The sequence below is a fragment of the Myotis brandtii genome, unplaced genomic scaffold (genome assembly GCF_000412655.1).
Source record: "Myotis brandtii unplaced genomic scaffold, ASM41265v1 scaffold1493, whole genome shotgun sequence".
Taxonomy (NCBI): Eukaryota; Metazoa; Chordata; class Mammalia; order Chiroptera; family Vespertilionidae; genus Myotis; species Myotis brandtii.
The window spans coordinates 348,109-355,065 of record NW_005355391.1 but is presented as its reverse complement, the minus strand read 5'-3'; the positions used below and the strand labels follow the sequence as shown (position 1 = coordinate 355,065).

General features: G+C 43.3%; 1 pseudogene; it reads right to left on the bottom strand.

Annotated features, from left to right (window-relative positions):
- Positions 1-1,245: 1,245 nt before the first annotated feature.
- Positions 1,246-6,090, bottom strand: LOC102262549 (annotated as a pseudogene).
- Positions 6,091-6,957: the final 867 nt, after the last annotated feature.

The following is a 6,957-nucleotide window of genomic DNA, read 5'->3' as shown; positions in this document are numbered from 1 at the left end:
ATGGTAAACACAGCAAATACTTAATACTTATAGGCTTCTATGCAAACACTTTCCAACCAGGAATGTTTTAATAGGCAATCTCCAAAAACTTAAACTGGAAAACCTAAAAGTAGAGCGCTCAGATTTCAGGCATCAGATGCTATTAGCAGGATTTCTATCCCAATTAAACTCTAATTCTGAGCCCTCAACAGTCTGGACAAACTGCCCTCCACTCTCTCCAAAATGAGTGTGGGGTTTTTTTTGTTGTTGTTTGTTTGTTTTTTTGTTTTTTTTTTCTGTGTGTGTGTGTGTGTTTTGTTTGTTTGTTTTTTGTTATTCCAAAATAAAGATTTATTTACGAATTATTTAGTGTTTGCATAAAAATCACCAATTGTTCCTCACTGGGTTTTTAACACACATGAATTATTTAGGGGTTCCTCTATTCACCCCAACACTTTCAAAATACAGCTCTTGTTAGTGCCAGGAGGGACAGTTACGGCAGCGAGGTGTTTCCTTAGGTCTCAGCATCTGGAGGGCTCGTGGTCTCCCCTCTGAGAACACACATGATAGGTAGTTTCTTAGGTGGGGTAGGCTGTCCTTGAAGAAAATACTTACACAGAAGAATTCAAGTTCAGTCATCTGTGGTCAGTTACACATACCTGATAGCTTCCAAATAAAGTCCCCTTGGTCAAGGTCATCAAAGCCTTGCTGGTTGTTTTCAACTATAAAAAACTGTCTGCAAAAAGACAGAAGGAAAGAATGGAGTCTATACTAACAGTGCTGTGACGCTGGGCTGTGCAACCACAGGAGAGCACACAGCAGTCTGCTTTAAAGAAAAATCCTGTATAATTTCAAATTAGACTCCTTGTGGTCCTTACATGACCCGAAACATCACTGCACCAGATCCTCATTTTTAAAATGAGGTGTATGACAGGGCTCCCCCAGGCTCATGCACCACGTGGGGGGACAAGGACAGAAAACTGTAGGACTTGACTTATTAGCAACATTAACTGATTTTTATCACACTGAAATGAAGGCAGTCGGTCTGTGCTGCCGTGAAATTGAAGGTAATTCTGAAGTAGGGTGGTTATTTATTGCTCTGTTATGATAGACCCCAAAAATGACTTTTCAGAAACCAGGGCTGTCCCCTGCAACCCCAGCCAGAGTCTAGGCCACTCTGGGGCACGCAGGCCAAGGTGGCCTGCCATCTTGTTTCACGGTGATTCTGGCTTGTCTGTTTCTGGGAATGCCGGCCGCTAGGCACGCCTACACTTTGTAATTGAGCTCGGCGTTCATCTTGGTGTACATTTCGTAGATGACGTCAGTGGTGGCCGTTGATGTCATCTCCAGGTGGACCTTCTCCAGGCACTCCTCCTCCATCGTGTTCTGGCCCTTGGAGAGCGCTTTCAGGAAGTTGGACTTGTAGGGCGCGGCACACAGCACTGCCTGGAAGATCTGCACAATTCAGCCATGGCACTTCTTGAACACCATCTCCTAGGCCTTGGTGGCATTGATGCGGATGAGGTTGGGGTGGCTCTCGTCCTGCTCCCTGTCACAGATGCTCTGCAGGAAGACCCATATGAAGCAGAGGCCCCTTTTCAGCCACATCAGCACCAGCGTGGCCCCCACTTGGCACCACTCTCCTCCATACATTTCCTTCTCCACCTCTAGGATGTTCTGCAGGGTCCAGAACTTGGCCAGGTCGGTGTTGTACACAGCTTTGATTTTCGTGATGTTACCACTTATGTCTGCCTTAATGGGACTAAACACTGGGGACCCAAGGCAATCAAAGAAGGGTGGCAGGTGGGACACCACCTCCAGGAAGGGCCCAGTATCGACCTGCTTGTCCGAGGGCAGAGGCTTCAGCAGGTGTTTGGCCAGCAGCACCAGTTCTGGGTCAAGGCCTGTGGTGATGCCGTTTTCTAATTGGATCTTCCTCTTCCTTCCCCAGCACACTCCAAACTTACTCTGGACAGACCACCCCAACCCTGCAGACCCTTAACACATTTCGTACCGCATAGAAATCTCTAAGACATACACCAGGGGCCGCACGTTTTTGGGCAAACTGAACCTTATTTAAATCATCATAACTACAGATCATAATGCACTTTAGGTGTTGTTTTTCAATAATTATAACATTTTTATTTACAAAAACAATTAAACAATTAAAGTTCCTAACTCGCTGGAATACACGTAGGTTCATGCTGCTTCATATCACCTGACAACCTTTTGGGTGGATCTTTACGAGGTGCTCTCCTTGCACCCCCAAGGGAAGGGCTGGACAGATTTGTCTCTGGTTCCGGAGAGCCTTCATTATTGTCATCTGTTATCCAGTCTTTCGCCACCGATAGCAGAAACTGTTTATACTTCATTTTTGCTTGTGGATTGAGGACGTTGTACACTCTAAATGAATTGAAAAGTCCACAGTTTATAAGGTACAGCACTACTTTTTTTGTCCATTTCATCGTTTTCCTTAGAATGGAACAACACGAAAGGAAGTGTATCAGTTTTGTTGGTTTCCTTCCTTTTTCTGAGAGAGGGCATTTCTAAAAGCGCCAAGAACTTGAAGACGAAGACTATTCGAATGACCAAAATACAATGTAACTGCAATGCTTTATGGGTTCGTGCAATTATATAGTTTTTCGTAGATTGACCTGCATGGTTTCCACCAATGAGATCGCTTCATTCGATGTGGACAAGACAGTGTGTTGACATCTACGGTCCATAACAGATGGCGAGCGAAACACGAGAAAGCTCGTGAACGGTACGGAAGGTGTTAAGAGCTTCCCCCCTGTTTCTTTGACTTTCCCCCATCAAACTCACACCCTATCGTGTTGCCTAGGGGTGCCCCTAACCGCTCCCTGGGGGGCGGAGCCAGCCCTGCAAGGGGCCGTGGTGATTCTGGTCTAATGGTCGTTATGGTCATGACACCATTAAGGTTGCTGGCTTTATATATATATAGATTATATAGAGTGGGTGGCAAAAGTAGTTTTACAGGTGTGAGCACACAAGATAGAGTTTATTCTTATGTTTTTACTTATTAATTATTGTATTAATTTGCATACAAACAGCTGTAAATCTACTTTCTCCCACTTTATATAGTAGCTGAAAGGGCTTCAAGACACAGACTTAGCCAAAAAGGGAAAGTTATACCATGCTCTGAAGAAAGCTGAAATCGCTATTTTCAGACAAAGCAGATGCCAGAACAAGGAAAATCAACCAAGTAAACAGACACTGCTTAATTACAAAGGGGTCAGTTTTGTAAGGAGATATAAGGATCCTATTTTTTTTTTTTACCTGAGAACAGAGCATCAAAATATGTGGCACAAAAACTGATAGAACCCAAAGGAGAAAGAGGTGAACTCCATGTTACAGTTGAGTCTTCAAAAACCCTCCTTCAAGAATGGAGAGATCAAGAGAGAAGCAGTAAAGATACAGTTGACTTGAGTAGACGTGGCCGTATAATCTAACTTGATCTAATTGGCGTTTGAAAAATACTACATAAAGTAATAGCAGAATACTCCTTCTTCTCAAGCTCACGTATAACATTCTCTACAATAGATCACATTCTGGGCCCACAGGGGACAGGAACAAAGTGTAGAAAGAAAAAATGTTAGATGAAGAAATTTGCCTGGAAATAATATAAGCAGGAAGAAAAAATATAGTTGGGAGACAAGAGAAGAAAGAAGAAAACCAGGAGAAGAAAAAAATAAGTAGCAATAGCTACCCCATACTGTAAATCTCATAAATCCACAGGCTCTGGGAGCTGAGCTCATTATATACAGTATCTCATTTAATCCACTCACTCTCTGACCTGAATTGTCATCATCATTTGTACATGAAGAAACTGAGACTCAAAGAAGTTTGGTCATTTGTAGGTAAGAGGACCAAAATGCAAAGCTGAAGACCCTACTTCACCCAAGATTCAACTTTGTTGACTCTGCAAATATGGGGTGAAGGCTACCCGCTATGAGGCTGGGCTGGATGGCTGAACTCTAGAATGGATGCATCCATCATTAAGCACTGTGGTGTGGCCAGTGCCTGGTAATGAAGTCTCACTTTTCCAGGTGGTTCCCTAATAGTCACAAGCCTCCCTGACCCCAGCCGACACTCTTGGCTCTCAGATTTTCCTCTGCTCTGCTATAAATTTTGTTTTCCTCTGCAGATTAACTTAATGCTTCAGGAACCCTGCAATCAAGTAGCCCACATCCATCATGTCCTACTGTTTAAAGTAGTGAAAAGGCTTTTATAATAAGATTGGTGGCTTTGCAAATAAAAGTTGTGAGTTTCAATTATTCTTTAGTAATGGGTCCAAGATTGGGGTAGAAGCTAGATAGAGGAGATGGTTAAAGTAAGAAAGCCTTTTTTCTTCTAAATTGTGACATCATATCCCTCAAATCAAAACCATACATTGCATGATTCTTAAAGGCAAAGACCATAACATTCATCTTTGTTTCCTCCAAGTTGGGATTTTGTAAATAGTTGTTTTAATAAAGTTTAGGTGAATTATAATCCTTCATAATCATTTAACATATCAAAATATGCCTCAAGTTTTAGGAAAGATCATAAATATATTGCCTATAAAATGAAATACTTTTATATAAAGCCATGCAGCACATTTGCCATACAACACATGAATAATATAACTGTATTGTGTCATAAATTTATCCCAAATCTAACAAGTTAGCTATAAAGGGCATTTTCATGTTCTTGTTCCTTTAAATTTAGGCGAGTTTGTAAGAACATTTTAGATGAACTAGAATTCTGAAAAAGGGCTGTTCTTGGGACCATGAGTAATGTTTTCTTTTGATCACAGTATATGTACTTTAACGAACAAAAAATTATTTCATTTCCTGTCTTAGAGCTGAGCTCTTTTAAAAAATAAGTCTTCTTTCCCCCAATTGAAATGTAGTTTGAAATTAAAATCTTCAAATAAACCAGTTGGGGAAGATCATGGACTGCTTGTGTGACCTCACAAACTAAATTCCTGGGTCTCACTGGCAAAGGAAGTTTTTCTGTATCCTGATTTCCATCCTTCAACATCAAACAAGTATTTAGTGGGTTAATATGTTAAATATCCCCTCTGACAGGTGAGTGCTGCGGGTGAGTCCGGGCAGCGATGTTCTGGCGATCACAGGGTGGGAATGCTGGTGTTCAGGGATGCGAATGCCAAGGCAGCAGTTATGTGATCATCTGCTTAAATGTTTTCTGAGTCCCTTGTGTTATTCAGTTGGATCGTGTAATAGAGTTAATAGTGTACTTGAACCCACAGAAGTGTGCTGCGGTGAATTTTGAAGTGCGCACATGTGTGTGTTTGCAATAGTGTGTGGATTGTGAATAATGTTATTCTATGTAGCAAGCAAGTATTTTGGTGAATTAAAAGGTCTCTCTATTGTCTACCTGGTTTCAGATGAGTAGGTTGGTGGTTTGAGCTATTCAATTAAGTCAACCAGTTGTTTTTCTGTTGAATCAATCAAATGTTATATCATATGTATTTAATTTTCCTCCCTCCCTCCCTCACTCCCTCCTTCCCTCTCTCCCTTCCTTCCTTCCTTCCTTCCTTCCTTCCTTCCTTCCTTCCTTCCTTCCTTCCTTCCTTCCTTCCTTCCTTCCTTCCTTGACTGTGGATGACATTATTCATAGTTAACATTTCAAACAAGAAGCACTTTGAGTGACAGCATACTGTAGAGCTCTTTGCGAGTGACCCTTCCTAACCACTCCATGATTCAGTTTCTTTGTTTAGCACCAACCTCATTGAGTTCCTTTGAAGAGTGCCTGAAACATGTAAAATTCTCAATATATTGAGAACAAACTCAGTGGAATTTCATTTCATGAATTATGTTCCTTTTGGAATCTTCCAAATCCCTGTTTATAATTTTTCCAGTAAAAAGTTTTTTGGTAAACATTTTATTTTTAAAAGTCCGTTTTTGGTGGCTGGTAATGGTGTTGATTTTACATTAATTAGTACTCCTATTCTAGAGCCATTGATGCCTGTCTAGGTCTTGCTTCCTTCCCACTGCACCGGCGAGTGTAGGTGAAATTCTGCATGTTTCTCACTTGGGGAATGGCTTGTGGCCACTTTGCGTCCGACTGGATGCTGTATCTGTCCATCGTGGTCTCTACCAGGTGTCTCCTGCGTTACCCGGAGGCACATACTTTCACCAGGAACGGTCATACATGCAAAGGTTCTTTCTGCTCTTTGCTCAGCCTGGACTCCCTGTGCTGCCCCAACTCTGAAGCGTGGACCAGGCTGTGTACATGTCCCCCATGCTCAGCCCTGGAGTGGCTGTTCCCGCTGCAGCGTGAGGGTGCTGCAGCTGTGGGAGGGTGTGCACTTCCCTGCATATTCCCTGTGTCCACAATCTCTGGGACTTTCAGCGAGGGCCCACCTCCACTTCTCCCCCTGTTATGAGGATGGAGGGCCGCACCATTCGCTCAGACACTACCTGCATCACTTCATTATCATCCAGCAGAGTGTGTTCTTTTGGTCACCAGATGACCCTCCCATATTACATTCTTGCTGTCCTAGTCACTTTTGTTCACTGAATTCTTGGTTTCCCCTTTCCTGGGGGAACTCAGCCATCACCCTGGGCTCACGACAGCTCTGCTGTGACTGCAGGTCCCTCTTCCTAACTGACACCCTCTCCTGAACCCAGAGCTCCATGATGCCCTCAGCGCCTCTGGCGTCTGACATTCCTTCCTGCCAGCTGCACTGGCCATGCCAGGGCTGGGGGAGTGCAAGCCCTCCTTCAAGGGGACAGTCTCAGATCCAGATGTATCTCCACCCTCTTGACAACTGACAATGGAGAATTTGAACCTGAATCTGACCCTCCTCCCTAGTCTTCTTCATTGACCCACCTCTGACCCTGAACTAGAGCGAACATCACTTGTTTCAGTTGTACCTCAATGGCTCGCCTCCGCCTTCCAAAGTCTCACTGTGCCAACACCATTCCATGTGGGCCGCAGGTCATTTCTGTC